General features: G+C 48.8%; 1 long non-coding RNA gene across 1 annotated transcript; it reads left to right on the top strand.

Annotated features, from left to right (window-relative positions):
- The first annotated feature begins 9,126 nt into the window (after nucleotides 1-9,126).
- On the top strand, nucleotides 9,127-20,400 carry LOC136789787 (uncharacterized). Its single transcript, XR_010828743.1, has 3 exons — nucleotides 9,127-9,904; nucleotides 18,196-18,348; nucleotides 19,762-20,400. It is a non-coding gene; the product is annotated as an uncharacterized lncRNA (long non-coding RNA).
- The last annotated feature ends 6,743 nt before the right edge of the window (nucleotides 20,401-27,143 follow it).

The raw sequence follows: 27,143 nt of genomic DNA, 5'->3' as shown, positions 1-27,143 counted from the left end.
CCACGTCAGAGGGTGGAAAAACTTTGTTCAGCTCCGCTCTTGTCAGGTCACTAGAATGTATACTCAGGTGCCCAGTGCCCACCTCAGATACTGTCTCTTTTTTTGGGGGTATTTACTTTCTGAACTGAGCTCTTTAAGTACCTATTTATCCTCCAGAAGGTTAGCCAGTTCTGCTGGCCTCCTGTATGTCTGAGAGTCACTGGCATTTGGTGTTTGTCAGGGGGCTGGCAGACTAAAACACGTTATGCTTCCAGGCGCAGGGATCCTGCTCCCGACCAAGAGCTATTATTTAGGGCTCAATTCATCTTTTGTCTGAGGCTTGCCCTCGGCAGCTGGCCAGAGCTCCTTGCAGCTTGCTCTGTGCTGTGTGATGCCTGGTGGTACTGGCCTTTGTCTAAAACTCCGCTTGCCTCCCTCTCTCCTGGATTATCCTTCGGCCCAGCGGTGCTTACCGAGCCGTGGCTGTCCCCAGGATTTCCCCAGCCCAGCAGCACGTGTGGTGTGTATGTGGGCTTGGAGACATCCCTGCCATGAGCATGCAGGGCTCGGCAGGGCCCTTTGTGTCCTCCTCAGGCCTTGCATGCGAACCTTGTATTGTTTCCAGACAAAGCGAAATTCAGTTCTGTGCTGTGCTGGCAGCCTTTTACCATTTTCTTTCCTTTCTCTTAGAATTACGGACTTGAAAATCGGTGCTATGCTCTTTGTGGAAGGAGCTGAGCCCATTTATCTTACTCCAGTGAAAGCAGCTGCTGCGTTTGCAGAGCAGCAAAGAGTTGGGCCCAAGGGCTTAAGCCAAAGGCCTGCTGTGACCAGCCCAGGTTTTCCTCATCTAGACTGTCCAGTTAAAATAATTAGGAATGTTTTTTAATCGCAAAATTTAGGGTTTTGTGGAGTTCGGGGGTACATCTGGCGGATAGCACTGCACCTCCTAAGGAATGTTTGAAGCACATTTTGAAGCAAATAACACATTTTTAAAGTGCTCACAATGCTACAAGGCACGAGGGAAGAGGCCTCAGAACATTTAAATTTGCCTTACGGTTTGTTGTGGCTCTTACTTTAAGAATTACAAAAAAAAATCAAAGCTATGTGGGTGGTGTTCAAAGACGTATTTCAATGACATTTAAAGCCTTTTGAATTTTTCCTTGCAGAAGTAAGTCTCTCGTTTGCTTCGAGGCTGGGATGGAAGCTGAGTTACTCCAAGCAATGGGCAGCAGTGAACAGATCCCAACGCCAGTGGGTTTCTGCTGTCTCAGTGCAGCTCCTTGCACCACTCCTCAGTTGGGTGGAGCTGGGTTTTGTGCTCAGCTCTTGCATGAGCAGCAGATCCATTAAATATTTCATTTTTGTGGCTGTGGTAAACTCCTGAGTTGTTCGTGATACTGTGCTTCATTTATGGCCGATTTTGGGTGCTGCGTAACAGATGCCAGAAGTGTTTTGATCTGACTCAGCAGGGATCAGTGCCCTTCCCCATGCAGTGCCTATTCGTGTCTGAGCCAAGTAAGTCTTCCTTTAAAATCTGTCAGCCTTTTCTACAGAAATAAATGCCCAGGAGAGGAGGGGAGAGGCTGGGGACAGAAAAAATGTTGAGGTGTGGATAGGCATTTAAAAACAGTTTGGAATGTCTTCCGGGCATGGAAATGTGCAATTTGTTAGTACTGCTGGGCCTTTCCCTCTGCTCCTTTGCCTGTGGCTTGTTTCCTCCTATTTATGTGAAGCCCAGAGCTTGTGCTGCAGGCTGAGAGCAGCAGAGTGGAGAAGAGAAGCCAAAAATTTAGGAGAAAGTTAGCCCAGCTTGTGATGCCCTTGGGAAATCAATGTGATGGGAAAGCTGATCCTTTCCTTCCTCCCATTTTCTAACTGCAGACGTTGGCCTTGTCCTTCACCTCCTTTGTTGCTGGCTTGCTTGACAGGCAAAAGAGCAGGTCCTGCTCCCCCAGAAGGCTTTGGCACTCCTGCTCGGGTGCTCTGCCCTCAGGGGAGATGGGTTCACACATGCAGTGTGAGCGCACGCGTGCAGTGGCTGGGAACCTGTCCTGCACTGAGGGTCAGACCAGATTTCAAGCTCCCCTGGCGGTACGCGTGCTGCCCACCACAGCAACCTCCCGTAGTAATGCAGAACGCAGAATATAAATAACGTAGCCACAGTGTGTGTGAAAGGAAGCTGTGGGCTCCCCGGCTTGGGGCAGAGGTTCCCCAGCCTCGCTGCAGTTGTGTGCGGTACCACCAGGAACCATCTGAGCATAAGGTTAAATGCCTCTTGTCACCAAGCTGTTTGTGGTCGGAGAAGAGGGCACGAGAAGACACGGAGACCGCTGGAAGAACACAAATAGTAGGGTCACACTTGTGCTTGCAAGGACCATGGCTTTGTTCTCAGGGCGTAGTCTCGCTTCAAGGATGTGCATTGGTCAGGGCTGCTCCGCAGGGCTGAGGCTGAGGATGACACCTCAGTTTGAATCTGATATGAATGGCTTCTCTCACCCAAGAGCAGTCCCCTCCCAAGAGAAGAGCCAGCTGCCTGGAGAGATATCATCAGCACAAAATTTTTCCTCTTCCCTGTTGCAAACGCTGTGGCTGGATGCAAGGTGGGAAAGAACAAAACCGTTTCTCGCCTTGCCAGCTCCCCTGGTGCTAAACAGACATCCACACGGCCTGCACAGTACTGCGTCTGCTGTTGGGGCACCTCGGTTTCACACTGAAATTAAGCTAGCTGATGAACACTTCAGCCTGTTTGATTTTTCTGCCTCCCTCCTAGACAACTATATTTTACCTTTTTTCAAAGCTCTGGTAATTCGCTTGGCCCCTTGAGCAATTGCTCATTGTATTTTGGAAAGGAAATGCATTTAGCCATTTTTTTTTTTTTTAAATTCTCATTTTGTCTCCAGTAATATGAATAATGTATGTGCTGTCATGCAATTAGTCCACTGAGCTACTGAAGAAATCTTAATACCCAGGTTTCTGATAGCATCAGGTAGGAAGGCTGTTGCTACCAACATTTTCTGTGCTTCAGTTTTTGGTCACGTACCCTCTTAATCTCCCCTGTTGTTTGGCCAGCTGATGGTTTTCATTTCTAATGAAGAAAATCGCTCTGTGAATCCATGATAACCAAAGGTTTCGGATAAATGAATTTCACCGGGTCATTAAATCATAACAGCACAAACAAAATAGGATAAAGGAATCCGAATGTCCTCACTGCCACTTGGACGAGGTGGTGGTTGGTTGGCCGAATATCCGAGCCTCCAAGAGGGCCCCCATTTTGCTCAGGAGTCGGTTTGAGTTTTGGTTGTTGATTTTAAACATTCTGATTTTTTTTTTCCCTTAGGTGTGACAGTTGTCTTAAATGTATTTACTGGTCACTTTCACTGGTCTGGATTCTGCCATGAAGGTATGTTTGCACAGGCAGTCTAAGCCTTCTTCTGCAGCTGGCTCCCTGCCCTGGGGGCACCCCTCCAGGAGAAACAAAAATCCAGCGCAAGTCCTCTCCAGAGGAAACAGTAAGAGGATTTCTTTTGGTGGAATAATCCTGGCGAGGGGAAGAGCTCAGGGAAGACTTCCCTGATAAATCCAAAGCTGTTTAAACTTCTGAAATGGCCCTTTCGGTTCCAAGAGGGAGCAATAACTATTTCAGCTACATGCTCCATTAGCCTAGTTATGGTTATGAACCACGCTAAGGCTAACAGCTTCAGATAATAACATGCACAGCGTGAGCCTCAGGAACATTGCTGGTAGAGGAGAAAATATGAATATTTATCTGGGGCCAGATTTAGCCCTTTTTAAGTGGGAGGAGGGAGGAAGGGCTAACCCTTCACCCGAGGTAAAATACTGACCTAAATGGCCAGTTTTATGCTCAGACTTTTTTTTTTTTTTCCTGATGCTTGTTTTTCCTAATTCCCCAAACACAATGGACAGGGGTCCCATTTGCTAAATGCAGGGCTGTGCACGCAAAGTGCCCTGTGCTGCAGTGAAGAGGTTGAGCTCCTGCCACCCCTCTGGGATGCCTGCACGGGTGGCTCCCACCCTGCCAGGGCACCCTGGCAAACAGCTCAGTGTTCCCAACCATTTCAGAGGCCAGAAAAGAGGCACCAAATTTATAAAAATGTTTGTCCTGCCACACAGACGGACTGCATCTTCCACTGCCCTGCAGGGCCGCATGCCTTGAATTAGTTGAGAAAGGCTCAGCAGGGAAGGGGCTCGGAAGGTGGTGGCCTGCTGGGCAAATCTCCTCTTCGTCCCCCTTTGACACCTGGTGGCATTTTGTTTCCATCCCCAGATCAGATACGCCGGCTGGTTAATAAACTCAGGTGCGGGGCAGCAGCTTGCCTGATGAAAACGAGTAATTACCTTTCACTTTGCCTGACCAGAATTTTGATTGCCACTCGCGTGATTAATAGGATTTTTCCTACCGTTGCTTAAGGAAAGCTGTGACCCCTGGCAAGACGTTTAGTATGTGGGAAATGTAAACAGGCTTTAAACCAGCAAAAAGATGAGCAGGGGGCTAAGGGAGAGGCATCGCAGGAGAAGGTCTGACATTTTGGTGGATAAGCTGGGGGAAAAGGGGGTAAACGGCTCGGTAACAAACTGGACACACAGCACTGCATCAGGTGGAGCTGCAAAGCTTGGAGGTCATTCAGAGGAATGCATGGAGACTGAGAAATAAAGCCTGATCTCATCTGGGAGAGAGCAATATGACCCCTCCTCTCATCAGCAGAAAGCACGGACCTGGGGAGGAGTTAACATGACCCAGATGTTCGTGTTAATTTATCAAATAACTACACAGTAATCAAATGCAGTCGAACAGACTGTATCTGGGCGTTGCTATGCTCAGCATGAAGGAATGGCATTGGGTTCTCAGAAAGCTTTTATTTAAAATAAGCATTTTGACTTCCATTTTGTCCCGGACCAAGTCCACCCTACCCCATACACCTCACCCTGCTCTTGTGTTCAGGTCTGCTTGTCCCCGTGTCCCTCATCCTTGAGCTGCCTCTCCTCCCACCCCTCCCAGCATCCTCACCAGCTTTGCTCTCCCCATGTGTTTTCAGTGGTGGCTGCACTCCCGGAGGAACAGCAAATCTGGCTGCATTTTTGGGGCTTGGCTGGCTTCCTTGGGGCAGGTGGATGTGCTCCCAGACAAGTCACAGGCGTCCACGCCTGGCCGGGATGGGCAGCAGCGTGCTGAGGGTGCGCCCAGCTACGGCAGGCTCCTGGGAAAGCTTCAGCTCTTAAGACCTCGGAGCTTTTCCTAAGGACGTGCCAGTGTGGTTTTTCAAGCCAGATTTGCAGTTCTGCATGGGTGGCAGGCAGCCCAGAGCTGATGGGGTTGGTATCAGCACCTCCAGCTGGGTCACACACATCCAGCCAGAAGGGCAGGAGGGATGAGAGCCTTACAGGAAAAAATTACCGGGACTTTTAATGCTGGAAAAAGCAGATTTTCCATAATCATGTTTCTGTGAAAACAGCAAGAGCAGCTTGGTGGTTTCTGTATTATTTTTTTTTCCCTCCAGAAAATAAAAAAAAAAATAGTCTGTACCAGCCGGAAAGGAATCTGCAGCCCGAAGGGACAAGAGCTGCCATGTGTCTGAACATCTCACTGTGGCATCTCATAATGAGAATTTTGGGCAGTGTTAATAGCATCAGCTCCACTTGGGCAACCTGTCAGAGAGATTGGATGTCAGCTGCAGAGCAAAATACAGCTCCAGCCTAATTGTGGTCCTCCAGGAGGAGCCTCATGAATATGTATAAATAGCTGAAAAGTATATTATGACACCTAGCTGATTCTTCAAAATGCAGATAATTGCGCAGACATGGTGAAGACTGATAAAATGTGTGATTGCTTTGAAGAGGGAAGTAACTTGTGAGTGTTTGAGCTGAGTTAGGCATATGAAATTATGCACGGGGATTTTCTACTGAGCAATAATACTCCTCCAGCCCCAGTTATCGTGGCTCCATGATGCCTCCAATGCACTTCTGTGAATTCCTGTGCCAGACCAAGAGACTGTGCATGGGAGCACTTTAAAAACGTCCATGTAAACCAAAAATTAAATGCTTTGGTAAAGAGACCACTTATCAGTTGATAGGGTGGAGGTACCTGGCAAAGTGGGCTGGGAGCGATGGATGTGGCTGGCAGAGCTGGAACAATTACGAAGAGGCTTGAAAAGGATGCAATTAAGAATCAGTTTCATTTCTGTAAGAGCTGTGTGTGCTCCCTGTGCTATGGCAGAGAAGAAATCCTTAAAATATTCCTTTTCCAGTCACTTTTTAGGTCTGGCTGACTTGAATAGGCCGGGGAATGCAGCGTGCCTCTGAAACCCAGTACGTACGCGTTCAGGAAGCAATCACAGCAATGTAAGCACTGCCAGCCCTGCTCAAAGATGGGCCCTGACAGTCCCACTGTACAGAGTTCTTCCAAAGGCATTTGTCACTATTTGGTACTGATGTGACTTAAAGACTGCTCGGTGTGTCATGTTCAGCTACCAAAATGGAGGAGTGAGGGATGAGTAGATGCAGACAGTGATGACCAGTGCTGTGGGAAAGCCAAGTGCACTAACATATTCTCAGCTGACACGCAGCACTCAAAATCCCTAACAGTCTGAGCTCTGCTGAATGACCCTTTGTAACGATTTTTCTTTTTTATCATTCCACGTTATGCTATAAATGGATATTTTTCCAGAACGATCACATAAACCTCATAGTAAATAAAAGTTGTAACGTATCAGGATGACAGACAGCAGCTAGGAAAACACAGCGCAGACTGCCGGATTTTGAAGGATCGCTCTCACAACCCAGATTTTAAGAGGCAGTTTAAGAATTTCTGCTTAGCAGCTTAACTATTCTGGGTCACATGCTGCTCTGCTTTTCTGGGGAGCTTTTCTGAGAAGAGGGCAGCCCGCATTTGGCTTTTCACAAGTGGCACCGAAGTGTTGAAGCCGTTGCTCTGAGTGAGCCGTGCCTGCCACGCCAGGCACTCAAGGTTTTCAGCCTAACACGCCTGGGAAGAGGAGTACACCACCCATCCCCGGGGTCCCCAGTGCTCGCCCGCTGCTCCGTGGCCGTATGGAGACGACAGCCCGAGGGGCTGGGGCTGTGCACTTTGGGGCCCAGACAAGCCATTGCAGCCGTGACAAAAGATATTTGTGCTCCAGATGTAGTTACGCTCTGCGGCTTTAGCACATTTCATCTGCCTCCTCTGTAACAAAAATAGTCCCGAAAATTACATGGCAGGGAGGAAGGTTTGTTCGTCTAGGAGAGCACTTAAATGTTTGTATATGCGAGGACAGCTAATACAGAGCAGAGCAATAACTCTTCGGCAGGCTCGAGAGCAGGTGGTTCCTGTTACCAGTTCCAGAGAGTTTCTCTGTAAAACCAGCGAGCAGTCCAGGGCTGTGTCCTCACTTTGCCTCTGCAGGCAGTTTACATCCACCGGGCCTGCTGGGTGCATCCTGCACCCTCTGAGCCTCTGGCAAAGGGACTTCTGCTCTGCTCTGGCCCATTTTAACCTTCTTTTAGCCCCCTCCCCAAGCCCTCTCCCTGAGCAACTGTCTGAATGAGCCTGGTGAGGTTCATTTGTTGAATCTCCCGTGCTCCCTCACCTGCCTTGGAGATAGGGGCATACACAGAGACCGCAGAGGGCCGTGCCTTGTCCCAGTAGGGAGCAGCAGCTAGCCCGTCGCAGCTGCTACTGGAGAACAGGCAATTACAACACCTGGCTAGGACCAACGTGCCCAGTAGGTCCCACTCAGTCAGTTACTGGCAAATCAGACTGTGTCACCAGAGTTTGCTTCGTTAGCTAGTGAGGCAACACTTGGGAGTGTGGCTGGAAGGTGCCCAGAAGTGCCTATTTGTTGTACAGGGGGGCAGTTACCTTCCTGTAACCCCAATGAATAATGCATGCACAAACTGTTGCACATTTTGTGAATCAAAATGAGGCCACAGCCTAGTCTAGAGACAAATGCATCTGCCATCTGGATGGGAAGTGCAGAAAAGATGTATTTTTCAGTGGGCTTTCAGCATTTCATCTCTCCCTGATTCCCGTGTAGGAAATGGAGGCAACAGGGTTTTCCCATATCAGCATCTTCTGAGTTGACCATATGGTCAAGTCCAACTCTCGTTTCCATATTATTTTTTTTCTCCTTGGAGGTGGAACAGACCCTTCATCTCCTTGAAAAAGCAATTTTCTGCCTGATGATGGCTATGTAATCCCTGAATTTGGCTCCTTGGGCTGTTCTTTCCCCAGTTTCAGAGGCTTTGTCTGTACTTTTTAGAGAAGGGGCCCTGGAAATGGCAAAAATTGTTGTGTTCTTGCTCCTGACTGATGCAGACTGCCTTCCTCAGGAGAGTGCATCTGGGTATGTGGAGGTGTCTGGTTGCCTGTCTGCCAGGGTGAGGCTGGTGTTGAAGGTGCCCTTTTCCCCATGAGATGGAGACAGACACTCCAGGGACCAGTGCTAAGTGACATCTGTAGGAATGTGACAATGAGAAGCTTTTTCCTTTGGCTAATGATGTGTGGATCTACACCTCTGCTTCAGATCTGCTTTCTCTATTATTTGTGCCTCTCTAGCCATAAACACAAATTCAGGATGCCTAAAACAGAGATCTTGGTCTTCCCCCCTAAGCTACACATTTCTTAGTTATCGAGCACCTTCATCCCTTCACTTACCAGCATGGCCAGCATCTTCCACAGGTCCTCCCATCCAGGTGATGTCCACAACTTGCAGATACTTTCACTGCAACTTCTGCATGTTTCTGTCTGTCTGTTCTCTCTCCTGAAATTACTTCCCAGCTCTCCAAATGTCTCAGTTATTGCAGGGTCACTGCCCTACCGATATCTGCCCAGATCGTGCTCTGAAGGTTGTTTTCCTAGCTCGCTGTTCTGAACACACCAATTCTCTCTATCCACCCCGCTGTCAGTTTCCCTCCTCTCGTACAGTGACATTCAGTTCCTGTCTTGGACATCATCCCTCATCTGCTGTCAAAACACCAGTGCCTGCCCCAGCAGGATCGCCTCCTACCTTCTCTCCCACCATCGCTCACATGTTCCATTTCACTGCCTGTGCTGGAAGGAGCTCCTCACAGGCGTCCAAAATGCTTCTTTGTCATCGCTGAAGCCTTTTTGAGCAAGCTCTTTCTCTCCAACACTTGTAATTAGGACAGCAAAGCAGCCAGGCTGTGGAGGGGAGAAAGTACTCCCTGTTGTGCTGACCAACGATTTTGAGTGGCTTCCCATTATCTACCTCGGTTTATATTTAAGGGCAAACATTGGAGCATATGAACTTCAGCGCCTAAAGCACAAACCCTCACAAACACATCCCTCCTGACACATTTTGAAAGCTCCCTGGCTGCCTCCCTCCATCCTTCAGCAGCAGGCTGGCCGGTTCCCATGGGCAGCCTGCTCTGCGAGGCAGCACAGCATCCTTTGGCTCAGAAACCTTCAGCTAGGATTTTGGCTGCTTACTGCTCCAGATATATCAGCTCCAGGTAGCTTGGGCAGGCAGCGGGAAAGGGAGGTGCGCGTGTGCAAGCTGAGTCAAAAGTCATGAGTAGATAAAGAGTCTCATTTCCTTTTAAAAATTTCCCCTTTCAAAAATTTTTATTTGTTCATACTGATAGTATTGGTACATATTAATATATGGCAAAGTGCTTGATGCTTAAATAAAGTGCCTCAAAGAGCCCAGTGCTGTAATTTCAAAAGCTTTTACAAATACTTCATTTGCTTACTTCTGCACAGCCCAATAGTGCGCTATTACCTCTGAGCCACTTCTCGGCCAGGGAGAGCCCCTGGACAGGGCTGTGCGGAGCGGTCTGCTCCCCCTTCTGCTGTGACTCTTCTAAAGCACCTCTTTCCCCAGGGTTTGAGCAGTCCCTGCTGCTAGCACAGCCAGGGAAGGTGACACCCGTGGATCAAAGCAACAAGGTGAGCAGAGCCCTGTTTCTCTGGGCTGTCATGGGCATGAGGTGCGTGGCTGAGGGGTGACCAAAACCCCAATCCCCAGCCCCAGCCCTGAGATTTAAGCATCGGCCATAAGCTGAGCACCTCAGCTCTGGCATTATCTCCCCATAGCGTCCTGCAGTGCTCCTTGAATGTTCCACATGGAGGAGAAAAAACATGGTTAGTAAAGGGCGCGGTAATCATGTAAATTCCTTAATTACCTTGATTAGTCCCAACTGTGATTAGTCCCCTGCGCTGCTTGGCAATGCAGCTTAGGTGGGCTGGGATGAGATGGCAGGGGTGGGGTGTAAGGGTTTGCCTTCACACAAAATGGGCCTTGAGCCCTGTGTCCAGAAAGGAATTTGTGTCGGGTGAGGTGGGGTCAGGGGTGCTCGCACTGGAAGCATGAAAGGGCTGGGAGCTGGAGGGCTATCCCAGAGGATCTGGTACCCACCGGCTGCCTGAACTTTTTGCTCTTACCCTCTGCTTCTGGCTATTTCAGAGAATGGATGGTGGCACTGGGACTAAAGGGACCTCTGCTCTGACCCAGTATGACTGCTCTTATACTCTGACAAAGTTGCATTTGGCTTAAAAACCCATGCTGGTGAAATCTCAATGCCTTTGAGACCGTACCCTTGAAGTGAGTTCCTTCTGTCTCCTACTGCCTCTTCAAAATTCAGAACAAAAAGCAGATAGAAAGAGAGCTTAAAGAGCAGAAATTAACAAGGTTTCATTTTTTAAATAATTTGAGTATTTCTGCTTTATTCAGGAAAGTGTAGAGCAATCCCTATTTTGATGATGTTGGAATTACATCATTGAGATTGCTGAGATACTGGGCCTGGCTTTAGTTTTGGTGTGGGACCACGTGTCTTTAAAAATCACCCTCCCTTTTTCATCCTGCAGACAGGATTGATTATTTCAGAAGAGATTTATTTGACATTCTAAAAATATAACTCCGAAATATAAGTTTCCTCTTTTAAAGGAATATTTCTGGAGACAATGGAGCTTGTTGCAGCAAGGCAGGATGTATGGTTTGTGTCAAAATATCAATATATTTTGATATACACGCACAGTGATTTTGTTTGTGCTCCTCTCTTATGGTGGAGGAGTCCCTTTGCTGCGCTGGCCAACACACGTCCCGTGGCTGCAGGAAATCAGCCACGCAGCAGGTTTTGCAGGGGTTGTCTTACAATGGAGATTTGTTCCTAGAATGAATCAGCCTTTCCAGGATGAAGTGAGTAGAAATGGGTCCTGAATTTTTGGGCATCCCTTGGTGCAGACAGCCGCATGAACTCCATGAATATATTGCTACATAAATTACAGTCTCGCGTTCTATTTTTTGGGGAATTGACACACAAAGGAAAGAGAACACAATCTAATACCAATGTGAAAATTGCTTTATATAGCTTAAAGCTGCCTTTTGAAGCACATTTTATTTTTAACATCGCATCAGTTGTCTCCAAATATAGACTGCTGAGAAACGCAACCTGGGGAGAGAGAAACGGGTGCCCATGGGTTCCCTGCCCCTGCACAGAAGAGGAAATATCCATGCTCTTCTTCACCATCCCCAGGGCTGGGGGGGAGGTTCTCCCCCCAGACCTGTGTTTTACACCCACCCTGCGCTGTGCCCAGAGCTCAAATCCATGAGGCTGCGAGGTGGTGCTGATGCTGGCAGGACTGGGAGGAGGAGGAGGAGTGCCCTAAGGGACTTCGGTATAAAAGTCCTTCACTGGGTCTGGCCCTCACCACCTAACCCAGACCTTTGGCAGAGTTCTGGTGCCTCGGTGGAAGACAGAGCCCAGCCAAACTGAAGAATGGCCTGAGAAACCATGAGGATAAGCATAACTATACCAAGCTGCTGCCTAAATCTCTGCTGTTGTGTGGCCCCCCCATGGCTGAGATGAGCCTTTCCCTCATGCCGTGGAGGGGTGAAGGGGCTGCAGAGTCATGTCCAGCAGCTCGCACGGTGCCGTGTCAGAGGTGCTGGACGCAGGGCACGGGTGCTCCTGGCTGGCTCTGCCATCGCTGCCTGCACTCAGCTGTGGGTCTCAGCCTCACCCAGAAAACCCAGCTTTTGTGCTTCCAGGCCATGGGGGCCTCAAATGTGTTCCTTCATGAGAGGGTATGGCTTCAACAGGAGCACCGTGGAGCATTTCTCACCTCTTCTCTGTAAACTGATGGGGGTCACATCCATCCAGCTGGCTCCTTGACCCCGGCGATGCAGGCTGTGCCTGGAGAGGTGGCAGAGGAGGCCCGGAGAACCAGGACGTGCCAGGGGAAGCCGAAAGGGAGGGCTCTCCTTCTTCCTAGCTGTGTCACTTGATGACGGCTGCACCTCGGTGTCCACCCACGCTGCTTCCTACTCCTCTGAGGCAGCTGCTGGGCTCGGCTCCGTGTGGAAATGCTGCTGCAGAACCTGCCCGTCCCTTTGTGCAGAAGCAGTGGGTAGGCCCAGCCTAGCGTGGCTGGATGTTGAAGCTTGTGGTGGCCTTCTGTGGGCAGAGGTGGGAAGAGGTGAGCAGCAGGTATGTAATGTACAGCTGTATGGGGTTCATAATGTCTTCTGGACGTCCAGCGAGGCCACCATGGCCTGGCAGCCACCCCTCTGCTTGCTGGCCCCCTCCCGCAGCCTGCCCCCATGCCAGGTCTCTGTGGGACATCTCAGAGGCTCTCCAGGTTGACAACTCACTGCAGACGGGTGGTGGCTTTCTGTGCTCAGCTTTTCCCTCCATGCTGTTTCTCTGTGCCCTCTCCCCAGACCTAACCTTCTTCCCCTCCTGCTCATCCCTCGCTTTGAGACCTCCCCGTCCCCAGAGTGGACAGTGCTGCAGCACAGCCTTTCCCTCTCCAGGCTGGTTCATGATTTCCCACATCAGTGGAGAAGTGTCTTTGCAGGGTACCTGTGACAACAAAACCATTGCTGAACTCCCTTTCTCTCCCCTCCCTCTGATAACAGCTCACTTTCCTTTGGCTTTCTTCCCCTCTTAGATTTAAGTTTCTGTTCAGCTTTACACTTACCTTAAAATTACTCAGTGTTTGGGCAGAGGTCAAGGACAGCTCTTTTCGTCTGCAAATGGATTTAGTCATCTCTCCAGTTCTTAGCACGGGTGCTGTGCACTACCCAGCAACACTAAGTCATAGATGGGCTCTCCCAGGAGCATTAGAAATAGATGGGAGATTCAAGGTGTTTCAGAAACTCTCAGCACAGAGAGCCTGGAATATCACCACCCTCATGGCTATCAAGTCTAGCAGCTATTCCCCAGTGTCCTAGTAACTCAGATCAAATAAAATAATTAAGCTTTCCTTGAGCTCCCCTTGTGACAGTGTTGCAGGGGTATGAGATTATAGAGGCTTTATTATTTATTATACCAGATGTGATCTACAGAGAAAAGGGGCACCCTGAGCAGCCAGACGACACCCCAGGATGTGGGCTTGTGGGCGGTACCCGTGCTGCTAGGCGCCACGAGGACATGGGGGCTGCAGAAGCCCCATTCTCCTGTCCCTCAGGTTAAATCCACCCAGCAGCCCGTCTAAACACTAGTAATTAGCCCCTGTTTGTGTCCTGGCTCCCGGGACATGTGGTGTTTTAATCCCTTGAAAGGGGTTTGCAATCCCACCTGGGTTTAGTGGGTGAACTTTTATACCCGATTAAATATTTTATGGATTTTATAGTTTTTATAGATTTTATAGTACTCTATTTTGCAAAGTAAGTCTGGGCAAGAACCACCCAAGTCCAGGCTGCTCTGGTGAGGCTGTTTTGGGAGTTTTGCTTTCACATGGGATGTGGTGTGGGTTCAGCTGTTATGGGGCAGGAGGAAGGGCCCCCCAGGTGCCTGCCCCCCCCTTTCCACCTACCCGAAGACAGGCAGGAGAGAGCGGTCCCTTCCCCAGCATCTCCTTAAACCTCGTTCCAAGGTGATCTTCCTGCAGAGATGCCAGGCAAAGAGAGACTTACATAGCTCCTGGGGAGACGCAGCAAAGACTTAACAGATTTTAAAATGATCCCTGCCCCCGGCTGGCTGCTGCCTCCAAGCAGGAAATAAATTTTCCTAATCACTATTAACATTTTTTTCTCTTGGCATGTAAAGCCTGACTGCAGATTCAAATCTCTGTATAGTCTAGAGCTTGACCTGACCCTTATAGTGCTTTTATGGTTTTGCCTTTTAAAGTTTCATTACTGGGTAATTAGCATATTAATGCTATCAACACTAGATTCTTCATTAAGGCAGAGCATTACTGTCCTAGATAAATGACCACATCAACCAGAAAGTTACTAAGTATGACGTTGGGCTAGCATACAGAATGAAGGAAGTGTGTTTCTTTTGAACTCATTTTTCCTATTAATTAAATAAACACTCCCAGCCCAGTTTTGAAGTGCTTGCTCAGTTATAACCCTACCTTCAATCCATCAGACGAGCTCGCAGAGGTAGCTCTGAATAATGTCATGGAGACAGCTGCTTCTTCTGTTTCCAGATGTGTGCAGAAAACACCCTGGCAAGGTAACAGAGCCAGGTTCCCCATAAATCCATGCTGCATACCAAACCTGCAGAGACATCTCCCAGGATGTGAGGGCTGTGCTGCCCCCAGGGGAGTCAGTGGTGGCACAGGTCCTGGCTTGGCCACCTGCCACCCAAGCAGGTGAGGGGGACCCGTGCTTGGGGCGCCCACAGGCACAGACATCACATCCAGGGAGCTTTTATTTCAACCACGTGAATTCATGTTTGCAGGAGGTGTTCAGCACAAGGTTCTTCAAGCAAGAGAGTGACGGGGGCGGTAGGTGAGGGAGGTGACAACGCGTTGGTGGCTGGAGCCAACAGCGGTCACCTTGGTGCATGCTGAGGGTGCTGTTGGGTGGAAGGGAAAAAACAAAGTACCTGGTGTGCCTGAAAGTGGCCGGGTCGTTCACCCCAATCTTAGCTTGACCCGGCTCAAATAAATCCCCTGCCAGGGATTGTCTTCACCGCTAGCTTTAAATAGCAACGTCTTCATTAACCTAAGCCTTCTCTTGAGCCGCGCGGCTGCTCTCTCTGCCAAGATTTTTCTGTTACCTCTGTCTCAGCCCGACCTGATCCTTCCTGCACTGCTGCTAAAGGCTGCAGGGTCACAGAGATGGTTAAACCCTGGTGTGTCGTCCATAGACCATGAAGATTCACTTGAGGGGAAGTTCTCCAGGGGTTCCCACAGAGCAGCATCAAGCATCTCTCTGCAAACCAAGCATCACAGATGCAACTTTATCTTTCTTTCTTTTTATTTCTTCCTCTGTATCTCTTTATCTTCTATGTGTACATGGGGAAAAACGTAGGTGTTGGAAGAGTCCCTTGGGAGCACGTAGCATGAGGCCAGCTTGTCCTCGAACAGGTAGCACTGGGGCACGCTGGTGGACCTGGGTGGCAGGAGCCCCGTGGGCAGCAGTGCCCAGTGGAGGGGCACAGGGGCAACTGCACGGAGACTGGGCAGATGACCATGCCATGAGGACTGTGCTCCTTGCCCAGAGCCAGGGTGCTGCCTCAGGGTACCAGCCTGCTTTCTTCCTTGTCAGGAGCGTGCTGATAAGACCACAGAAACAATCTGGGGAGAGACTCGGCCTTTCCCTTGGACTTCCTGGTGCACAATAAAGCCTTCCTGGAGGAACCAGTGACTTTCGCTTGTTTACTTATTCTGCTAAATCAGTTTTATTTGTCGGTTCCTGTTCAGGATGCCAGACTGATGGTCCCTTCACCCGCGTCTCCAGCCTTGCTGTAGCTGTGGTGGCTGATACCCACCTGGGTCCTGCAGGGAATGGGGACTCAGAAGCCATGCTCAGAGGCATCCTGATGGGATGAGCTCCCATGAGGTTGAGCTCCCTCTTATGGATGGCTACAGAAGGCTGAGTTAGACTTCTGGATCCTAAAAGTTTTTATTCTCCACCTTTATTTATGCAGCCCTAGCTTTGGGTGGAGGTAGAGAAGCTTTTGGAGTGACGTTATACCATGGATGGCTGTTGGGGCAAGTTTTGGCACATGCAGATGGGATAATAAAACTATTAGACTCTAAGCATACTCATTTGGGAGCACAAACCCACCTGCTGAGCCCGCTAAGTGCAGTAGGAAGGGAATAGTCTAACCCCTCTATTTGCCAGTGACACACAGCAACAAAAAGCCCATTCATCTCTTCAATAAATCTTTCCTCCTTTCCTCCTTTTTTGTAATCAATATGGGTCAGACCTCCTTTATACAGCACAAGGCTCTAGTTTAGCTGAGGAAAAAATGTAATGTAATTTTGAGAATCTGTAAATGCTCTAAATATGATATATTTAATACAATCAATCCTGGCTAAAAAGGAAGCAGAAAAAATAGTTCTGTGGCCATTAAGGATGGTGGTTACTATTCCAGAGAAAACATTTGTAATTCCATCTCCCATCACTAAATATATTGGCAAAATCTGCGCCTCCAGACAATGCGGAAAATAAACTCCCCAGCCCTTCACTGGGCTGAAAAAGCCAATTAAAATAACTTTTTAGGCAAAGCATGATCTGATCCTTTCCATTATTCTTCAAACACATTCAGCTCCAGCTTTGCTCAGTAGGCAAAGGAAATCTTGAACAAACGTCTCACAGTTTTTTTGGTCATTATCAAAAGCTCGGTTTCAAAAGCTGAGAGCATTTCTGAAGCATAGCAAATCAGCCGGGAGAGCGTGAAGGCACCGGCTGCGGCTCCGGGCAATCTGCCTTTCATGGTGCAACTCCCTTTCAGGTGGGCACAGAGAGGTGTTTATGGACTCCCAGCCTCCCTGGTTAGCTCCACCACAGACTCCAGCAGTCTCGGTCCACCCAAGCCTCAAGGCAGCCCTCAACAGCTCTGTGAAGTCCCCTGTGCCCAGGGCAGGTCCTGTGGGGTGCGAGAGGGGTGCTTGTGGGCTGAGGGCACTGGGCGCTGACGGTGGAGCCCCGCAGCAGATCGCTCCCCCGGGAGGCAAACCCCAGCCAGAGGCAGAAACGGGAGAACTTTGCAGCTGGGTCTGGGGTTTTGCAGTACCAAGGATGGAGGGCAGAGCTGCTTCTTGCTGCCCCATTTCCCTCCTCCCCAAAATCCCTTCCCCAGGACACCAGCAGCATTGATGTGCATAATTTAAATCTCTTTCTTTTACAGCTTTTCACATTCATAAGCAGCCGGGGCTGCCAGCATCCCATGCACAGTTGGGGCTGCCCAGGACGTGCAGCATCTGGGTGCAGGGGCGAGCAGCAGCTCGTCGTGCCCCTTGTTGTGAGGGGATGGCTGATGGGGGTGATGAACAGCTGGAGAACAGCATTTAAACAGCATTTAAAACACGCTTGATGCTTTCTCCTAGAATTAGGACAGAATTACGCTGCTTTGCATTCTGATTAATTCCTTTAGCCTACAACTGGCTTTGGATTTGCATAAACAGCGTGGCTCATGAAAACATCATGCTCCGCTACCGAAAGCCGAAAACCAGGAGAATTTTCAGCTTTTATTTTGTTTTCGGTATTTCAGTTAATTTCCATAGTGCATTTGTCATTGTTCAGGAACATAAAATGTGTTGCTAGAACTATAATTAATGCCAGCTCAATAGAATAGTGTCAGAGCTATGATGACATCTCATTTAATGTGAATTTTAGCTTTTCTGAAAAAATGAAAACTCCTGAGCCAAGTTTTTAATTGTTTCTGGCTCTGCAGGTTGCCCTCTGCCCCAAGGACTTCATGGTCCAGCCTGTGTAGCTATATTTGTAGTTCAGCTTTCAGATGGTTTCCCTGGGTCAGGCCAAAAGAGAGATCAGTAGGGTCAAGGTAGGGCAGAGCTCAGGCTGTGAATTTGGGTGGTCAAAGTTGCTCTGATTTCAGCAAGAACTATGTGACCTGATGTGGGCACCATGGCATCGGGGGGGGCTGAAAGGCTGGAAGAAAGGAAATGGGTGCTTTCAGCCTTTGGTTACAGCTGGGTGATCCTCTGCTCAGCACTTGTGGAGCTGCACCTGGAGCACCGTGCCCAGTTCTGGACCCCGCAGAACAAGAGGGACATGGGCATACTGGAGAGGGTCCAACGGAGAGCAGTGAGGATGATGGAGGGCCTGGAGCAGCTCTGCTATGGGGAGAGCAGGCAGCATTCCCCCCCCAGCTTGCTGACCGAGGAAGCACTGCGCGTTTCTGTCGGGGAGCCGGTGTTTCCCTGTAAGCAGCAACGGGAGCTCGAGTGCAGACCCTCTGACAGGTCAGACTGCTGCTTGTCTGTGGGCATTGAAGGATAACACCATGCTTTGGGGTTCTCTGTTGGCATTTCAGTCCCAGTTCCTGCTGCCTGCTTGTCGGTCGGTGCTCGTCTCGGGGTGGAGACAAGGCAACTCCTGTTTTTTCTGTGTGTCACAGCCTGAGAGAGATGCTCCAGCTGCAGCTTCCCACCACTGGTGACAGTGACAAACCTCCCTGTTTTCCCAGGTTGGTAAGTGTTATGGATGAAGGAGGTCTTCACACTGATTTCCTTGTTTACAAAAGAGATTCCAGCTTCTCTCCTGCCAAGTGAAAAGGCAGAGCTGTCTTGTGTTCAGTACCCATTCTCTCTAACGTGTTTACGACCACTCCAATACCTAGGTCATCAGTAAAACAAGACTTCCTCGAGGCATGGGTTGTCCTAGTGATCAGCAATTCAGGGCAGTGGGTGCTCAGGTTCTCACCAGTGCCGTGGTGGTGTGACAGCCAAACACCCCTTTTGGGGTTGCACTCAAACCCCAGACCCTCCCTACTGCCCCTTTGTGCTTAGACCCCTTTATGCTTTCATTCTAGCAAGAAGGAAGCCCAAGAGAAGGTTTATCCAGAAGCTGGCGCTGACATTTCCACCCCATTACAGTCACACACACTTTCAAACAGCCCAAACACATCAGGCCAAAGGGCACCACAAGAATTCAAACAGTTTCAGGCTCTTCTGCAAGTGCTTATCTATGTCACATCTCAGTGTCTTAACAGAATATTTAAGTCGTACATTCAGACACAAAAGCTTTCTCTTCTCCCCACCCTTGACTAACCTGTGTGACCTGAATTAAGCCCAGGTACAAATGTTATAATTTCCAAGGGTGAACTCCAACCTTTCCTGAAGAGTAGCGGAAAGCTGTTATGGGGTGTGTTTTCATATGCCTACTTGCTAAGCTCTGAATTTACAGTATTGTTTATCAGATTTCTCAATATTTACATTCAGTTCCCATTCCAGTAAACAGATGACATATTATATGATACTACTGTTCAAAAACCCCAAGGAAATGAAAAACAGAAACTCTCCATTGGAACAGTAGTGAAACTGCAGCAGAAGCCCACAGACATGAAAGATGCTGGTTTTAGGTCCCTCCCAATGCCTTTTTCCTCTGTTCATTATTTATAGATAACGCACAGTTCGTACGCATTTAGAACAGACACAAACTGTTAGGAACATAGGAATTGCTAGATGGGTTCAGCCTCAATATTTTTAACTCAGAACCTGTCTCCAACAGTGACAATTCCCAGATGCTTTGGAAGAAAGATTTCTGTAATGGATGATAATAGGAAAGCCAGCCTGTAAATCAAATCCTTCTTTACTAGAGGAACGTGGCTTGTGACAAGGAGCATGAGGAGTACAGTCTGCATTTTTGAAACTCAGTTTAGCAAAGCATGAGAAAAAGTTGCTTTTTGCACATGAATGTCTGGAGCTGTGGGAGTCCTGTGCAGCTCTGGCACGCTCCAGTGTCATGGGCACGGAGTGCCCAGGTGAGCACCTCTTATTTAACGTGCTTGAGATTTTTCTTCTCTCAATACAGCAAGGTAACGCCTGTGCCTTCTTTTCTACTTAGCTTTTTGCAGTGTTTTTTTTCTCTCTCCTGACAGACAAACCTATGGTGCTCAGTGGAGGCATTGCACATGAGCTGGTGGCTGGCCCGAGCACCTTCTCAAGCGGTGCCCCTACGTAGAGTGCCCTTGGTAAAAGCCAAGGCAAAACCCTTCCTCAGAGGGTGTTTGGTCTACTCTGTAAAAGCAAGGAAGGCAATCTGCAAAAGAAGATGATCCAAGATCTGTGCTGCCTCCTGGATCTACCCATAGGTTTCCTGCTGGTGAAAGCAGCTTCAGAAGAGCCAGCACCTGTGAAAGCAAACTTTTCTCTGTCTGGGGCAGACCCATGTTAGGTGGTTTTGCTCCAGAAAGAGAAAATGTTTCTTGCTTCATCACAAGGAAGTTAAAGTTACCTTTGTATTGCACTTACTGTCCTTAATTAAATTGAATAATTTTACATAATAAATCGAGCCTTGCACCTGCAGTATGCAATGCAGACTGGTCAGAATGTTCATTTTAATTACGCGAAGTTTATTCAACCATGTTAATGCCAGTAACTCCATCTGGCTGGAGCAGCAAGCGCAGTTTGGCATTTATTTGCAGGTATGCAAAGATTTGGTTTCTGCAAACTTAAAGCAGATGAGCCATCTGAGGGAATTTGATCACGGTGTTTGATCTACCAAATTAATTGTAATCCCTGAGAACCTGATAATAGCAAATAAAGCTGTATCAACCTCACCTAGCTCAGAGTCATATAGGGGTGTTTCCAGCATACAGCTGAACTTAATTTAGAACCAGTTTTGGCAATGACTCTACCAAAATAACCCACACCACAAGGAGTTAAACGAATGAGACAGGGGATTTTAAGTATTAGCTGTGGCTGAATTTTAATGTGATATTTTTTCATAGCACAGAAGAGCTGCTAAGCAATTCTCTTTAAAGACCAGCTTTGAGCTCAGACATGAAGAGGTGCAGTGTGCCATTCTGTGAGCGGTGACTTCTCCTGGCAGGCTGTACTCGCTGTTTGTAGGCTTTATTTTAAAGTATCCCTGTGTGAAGTGATTGTAGGAGAGGCTCTGCCATGACACACTTTAGCAAGACACTCCTTGTCTTACTACGGAGACCAAACACAGACCCCATCTGTGTTGTTATTATTCTGTTTCTTGGTGTGTATTTGTTTATTTTCTGTTAAGAGCAGAAGTTTTCTTCTTTCCCAGCGCACAGAGGAAGGCAAACCATCCAGACAGACACATCTGCAGGGGTGGCCAAGCCCTTGGTACGAGCTCCTTCATTCTGCAGCTGGCCTTTCCAGCATCTGCAGGGACGAGGGGGCAATCTGAGAGAGCTGCGTGTTACTTTTTAAGGGAATGAGCAAATGTACAACCTCATTAACATGAGTTACTGCTGCGAAATAGCCAGGAGATATGCAAAGAAGAAGCAGGTTGGCAGGCCCTTGTGCTTTGCGTGCCAAATGTATATGGAGCTGAAGAGGTTGCCATGAAAAGGAAACTTCTTGCATATTGATTTACTGTGCGAGTGCCTAACCATAAACCAGAAATACTTTAGTGGTTAGGAAATACTGAGATATAGTATGTATTTCTCTGATGATAAAGTAAATTCTTCCTTTTATAATAGCATCTCCTGCAAAGCTTCTTTTTAAAGCAGTCAGTCCACTAGATATACAGCAGGTACAGGATAGGGAGAGCTCGGCTTTCTGAAGGCCACTGCAGACAGAGTCCCTAGTCCTGGTATCTGTGGCTAATCTCACAAGCATTTGCACAGACTTTGCCCAAGATGTGAGATTTACAATATAAACCATAATACAGAACAGCCTCTTTATCAGCTGTCTGCTGCAGCCTGTGGTTTACCTCACAAAAAAAAAAAAAAAAAAAAAAAGAGGAGTTGTGGTGCTTTGTTCTCAGCTGATTTTGTGGGAAGCAGAAAACTCAGTTGGTTTTGGTGCTCAGCTTACTGTAAGCTCCAGCACGCTTCACCACAAAGCTCCTACTCTTCCATTAGGGAGCCTCAAGGCATGAGAAGCAGCAGTGAAATCGCCTGTCACTCACGGGACATAGCGGCCATGTAAACAAGCACCTCTTGTAAATGGCTTTTTTGTGCAAGGTGTTGCTCAGACCACAGGCACCGTGTCCCACCAGGCACCCCCAGACCCTCAGGGGGGCTGCAGGAGGGCACAGCAAGACACCCACTGCCACAGCCTGGAGATGGTGACGGGAGCTACCTGCAGCACGTGCCGCAGGGGCAGGCTGGTGGCAAACTCATTTCCAGGGCCCTTGGAGACGATTCAGGCAGGAAATTATGTCCCTGAAAGAGATGCCACTGTGGAGTGAAACGGTGGGAAAATAACCAGTGCTAATGGCGGCTTGGTCAGTTAAACTTGCAGACTTCATTACTGCTGCTCCAGTCTTCGTGGAAGCTGTGAGGATCCTGAAGCTGGCACATGGATGGGTCTGGAGCATCCATACATGGACTGCTGTTTGAGCTGTGAGGTGATGATGATGCAAGAATGGAGGCACAGTCTCTGAAGGAGGGGGGAGGGATGGAGGAGGATAAGGAGGCTGAGCCAGGTCTCTGGATGGGTATTGGGATTAGGCATTGTAAAGGATGGATGGAGCAGGCTGCACGCAGCTGTGTGTCCTCAGAGAGGGCAGACTCTTTCCATCCCCAGCATGGCAGAAAACACACGATGGAAAAAGTCTTGAAAGAGAGGAAGGAAGGGATCTGGTTTGGATCATTGCTGTGGCAATGTCTGCAGAATAAGGTCAGCATTGTGCTGGAGGAGAAAAAAATAATAATGCCTAGTGTGTGTCAGCCTCGGCAGAGATGGGCTGCTGCCTGGGGCCCATCGCTGCCCCTGCTTTGGTCTGTGCTCACACTCAGAGCTTCCTGGAGAGGAGGAGCATCCCCATCCCCATCCCCATCCCCATCCCCATCCCCATCCCCATCCCTATCCCCATCCCCATCCCCATCCCCATCCCCATCCCCATCCCCATCCCCATCATCCCATCCCCATCCCCATCCCCATCATCTCCATCCCCATCCCCATCCCCATCATCTCCATCCCCATCCCCATCCCCATCCCCATCCCCAACCCCATCGCCATCCCCATCCCCATCATCTCCATCCCCATCCCCATCCCCATCCCCATCCCCCCATCCCCATCCTCATCCCCATCCCCATCATCTCCATCCCCATCCCCATCCCCATCCCCATCCCCATCCCCATCCCCATCCCTATCCTCATCCCCATCCCCACAGCAGCCCCAGCAGGGCAGGGGGACACCTGCGTGTTTCTGGGGTGAAGTGTCCCAGGTTTTGTTAACTGCTGCAGGAGTGGAGATGGACCTTTCTGACATGAGATCCTGTTCCTCCCTGCAGTGGGTCCCTCTCTCTGGGCCTTCACAATGGACCCTCTGCCACGGGGACATCTCACCCTTTCGCTCCATGTGTGTCTTCCCCAGCGTCTGTGGGAGGCAGATTTGTTGGCAGGACACACGGGATGAGGGAAGATGAGCATTTCTGCTTTTGTGGCAGCTGTGGGCTGGTGGCTGGCTGCTGCGACATTCCCCTGTATCTCAGTGATTATTTTTGTTTAATACGTTACCGTTCTATGTTTATTTTGCAGGTGTTTATTTTGGAAAGGGCTCTGTTTACACGTCTGTTTTTATGCGACACCCACATATGGAGATGTTTGCTTTGCCGGGACCTCACATTCCTCCCCGCACACACAACACACACATCCCAGCTGGGACAAGTGGGGGGTCCCTTCGCTCCCAGGTCCCCACCAGCCAGCCCCCGTCCCTCCCTCGGGCAGCTGGGACAAAGCACGGTCACGCTGCAAAATGTTTCCAGCCAAAGAGTGTCCAAAGGCTCTCAAAGTGCAGTCCCCACCACCCTGCATGTCAGAGGACGGATGTTATGTCCCTCACATTTAAGGCACCTCGGTCACAGCACTGCAGAAGCCCCTTCTTCCTCTCCTGGCCCACGGTCACCCTCTCATGGTGGCCACAGGTCAGCCGGAGCATCCCCTCACGTTGGAGCTGCACGAGCACAGATCCCACTGCAATTCTTCCTCATCTCCATGCTGAGGTGTTGGACAAGCAGGTAAATGGTATTTCCGTGCCCAGCCTGCAGGGTCAGGCAGAAAAGCTTAGCTATTTCTTCAGAGGCATTGCACACTGGGTTGCGCCCTCCCTGCCAGCTAAAAAAGCAGAATGAGGATGTACCAGGCGTCAGCCGCTCTCTCATTTACATCATCTGTCCCACCAAAAACCACGGGTGACGTTTCTAGGAAAGGGGAAATAATATTCATTCAAGTTCTGCTGGCAGGTGAGCTGACTTCCTCTTCTGAGCAACTTCTGCCCGTTGTTGGCGGCACCACCATTCAGCTGGCGGCTGCCAGGCATGTCTGAGGAGAAATCCATGTTTTCGTGGCCTCTTGCCCTACGTGTGGTCCCTCTCTGACACAGTGCCACCATCCTTTGCCCTTTGACAGCGGTCTCTGTCAGTTTCACCAGGGCTTTAAAGACGGGAAATGCAGCCGGTCACTTGAGGGCATTGTAGGCCTCTCCAGAACAGAGCCTTGGAGGAAGCTCAGGAAGGGCCTTGCGAGGTTTGCCTCACAGCAGAGGAATACACAATAAATCCTCCAGAGGAAATCCCAACAGACACCTGTACAGATTGCACAGGTGGATCCTGAGGTGTGATAATGTAAAAACCAGTCGTTTCTTGTTCTGTGTTCTTACGCAGTCACACAGGTACGTGTGTTGCATGGGTAACGCAGTCAAAAAGTCATTTGACTGAATGCGCATCTGTCCTACAAAGGCAGTGCGTGTACGTATTTAATGCCACTCAAGCCAGCAAAGTACACATTATTTGTCTTCTTCCTTTATAACACAGGCTGTTACTAAAAAACAGAGAGGGAGAACTTTCTTCTGACAACCTCCTTTGGCCAGACAGGGCCGTGTCCCAGACCCCGGGTCTGCGCAGAGCCTACAGCCCTGCACACCGATGGTGGCAGAGGACATGGGCTGCCTCCTGAGAGTCACCTCCTGTCCACAGGTGTGGGTTTGTGGGTTGTAGTGACACACAGGAGTGACAAACTGGCGTTTAGTGGATTCTGCCTGGGGAATCCAAACAGCCTTGAACCATGCAGCAAGCAACCTCAGTCCTTACCTCACTGGCATTTCGTATCCTTACACTCTCTAAGGCTGAGAAGTCCATTTACAAAAGCCAAAGTCCAAAACCACAGAAATAATTAGGCACCTCAAGTAGTCCCTAGCTGAGCAGAGGGCACCCACAACCACAGATGAGGTCCTGAAAACCCTTCTTGGCCTGTCCCGGTCTGACACCACTAAGACAATGGCATGGGCTCTTCTATGTGGAAGACCTCAACCCAGTAGCCCTCAGAGCACCTCCAGCTAAGTGGACAGGGGAAGTGGGGGTTATATATAATTGTATATTAATCTAAATTATATATATATAATATGTTAAATATAATTTGTATATTTCATTTTTATTTTATATAACCTGTATATTTTATGCCCACTTAATCTTTAAATACTCTTAGGTCATGGAAATCCTTATAATTTGATATTTGTGAGAGTCTGCCTGACTGTTGACCGGCGCATTAAAATTCTTTGTTTAATCTTGCCACAGAGCTCATGAAAATAAAAGCAGGAGTACATTTGCATTCATCTGCCTCCCATCCCTGTCTGCTTAGATAAATGAAATGAGTACAGGGAAGCCAACAGCCAGGAAATTCAAGAGTGGCAAGGTCAGGATTTGAAAACTATATGGGAGTTCAGAAATGAGAGATGGAGCATTTATTCTTGATGTGCTCACGCAGGTTCACACAGCATTATAGTCCTCTCATTTTTTTGTGAAGGGTTCATAGGTCTCTGCTGCCCAGTGAAGATCCTGCTGATAGCCTGATGTTTCAGGAGTGCTCACAGTGCAAGTCAGAGAGCCTTAAAGTGGTCCCCAGCTGATTTTCAGACTGCACAGAGAAAAGCAGTGAGGGCTCTTGAATACAAAAGATGTGATGCCTGCTCAGTCATGAAGACCTGATAAAAATGTGGACATATTCTCAGTTTTTCCTTCTTCTATTTATTTATTTTTTTTTAATGAAAATGCACTGATTATAAAAATGGCAGTTTCCTAGAGAGGGATGAAGTCAGGTGCAAAAACGAACTAATGAATGGCAGCCTGTGGGTGCTTCGCTTGGTGCCATGGTGCCCTGCTCAAGCGGGTGCCCCCTTGCCAGGTGGACAAACCAGCGTCCCCATAGCCCCTGCAGGAGCCCTTGTCTTTGCCCTTGCTATCCCTGCCACCCTCGTGCCGCTCCACACAGGTGCCCCTGGGGAGGACAACCTGTCCCCTGCTCCCCTGGACACCTAGCACCTCAGCTCAGTGATACGGGGATGTCCCCTTTAGGGCTTTAGGGTCTGTCATTAAACGTATCTTTAAAAATATTTCAAGGTAATATAGTTAAAGCCTGTTTCAGACCATTACTGGAGAGCTCTAAGACTTGGAGATTGGAAAAAGACTGAGTTATGCTGGTTCCAAGGTAAAGGGATGCAAAAATGAGGATTTTAATAAGATTTCTCATTACAAAGTTTTCTCACTTTGTTCAACTTCTGCTGTGTTCACATCACTTCTTTAATTTTTTAATATGAATTTACTTTGCAGAAACACTTGCTCCCCTTTCTCTGCAAGCCCCACCTGTGTTCAGATGCACTTTTTTGGCTCAGAAATAGGGCAGCTTTTGTTCTCTGTTTTCAGACTTGGAGTGTTTGCAAAACACTTAGTGACAATAGACAGATCTTAGTTAATTACTGAAGAAAGATTGAATACAGACAGATCTTAGTTAATTACTGAAGAAAGATTGAATACGTGGTTTGTTTGTTTGTTTGTTGGTGGTTTTTTTTCTTTAATATTCTTGCAAATATGCCCCACGCCTGTATTTCAAGCATTGTACTTGTTAGTCACTCAGGCCCTTATCCAACAACTTTTCATGTCAGTGGAAAGGCTGACTCTGGCTTCAGGGGCTGCTGGATTAGGCATTACAGTGCAATAGCACTGACCCTTGCAAGATTTTTTAAGCTGCTCTTACTCGCCTTATCCTGAGGTATGGACCTGTTTGCATCCCTGTCTCCTTGCATAAGAGGGACTTGGCTCAGCAGGAACCCTGCCTCATCTCACTTGGGCCCTGGCACCGCGTTCCTCATTGCAACTCGGTTTCCTAAATTCTAATCAGGAGGGCTTTTCACTACTGCTCCAGATGGGAGCTGTTCCCTGACAGCAAAACGATATAAAATAAGCAGATGTACGGCCGTGCAGTCTCGCAGAGCAGCCAGCAGTGGCTGGAAAACCTTTGTAAAGGCTTGTGCCGCCCACCTCCGCACACTCCGCGGTGACGTC

This window comes from Anser cygnoides, chromosome 2 (assembly GCF_040182565.1).
Source record: "Anser cygnoides isolate HZ-2024a breed goose chromosome 2, Taihu_goose_T2T_genome, whole genome shotgun sequence".
Classification (NCBI taxonomy): domain Eukaryota; kingdom Metazoa; phylum Chordata; class Aves; order Anseriformes; family Anatidae; genus Anser; species Anser cygnoides.
This window is presented reverse-complemented; position numbering and strand designations above follow the sequence as displayed.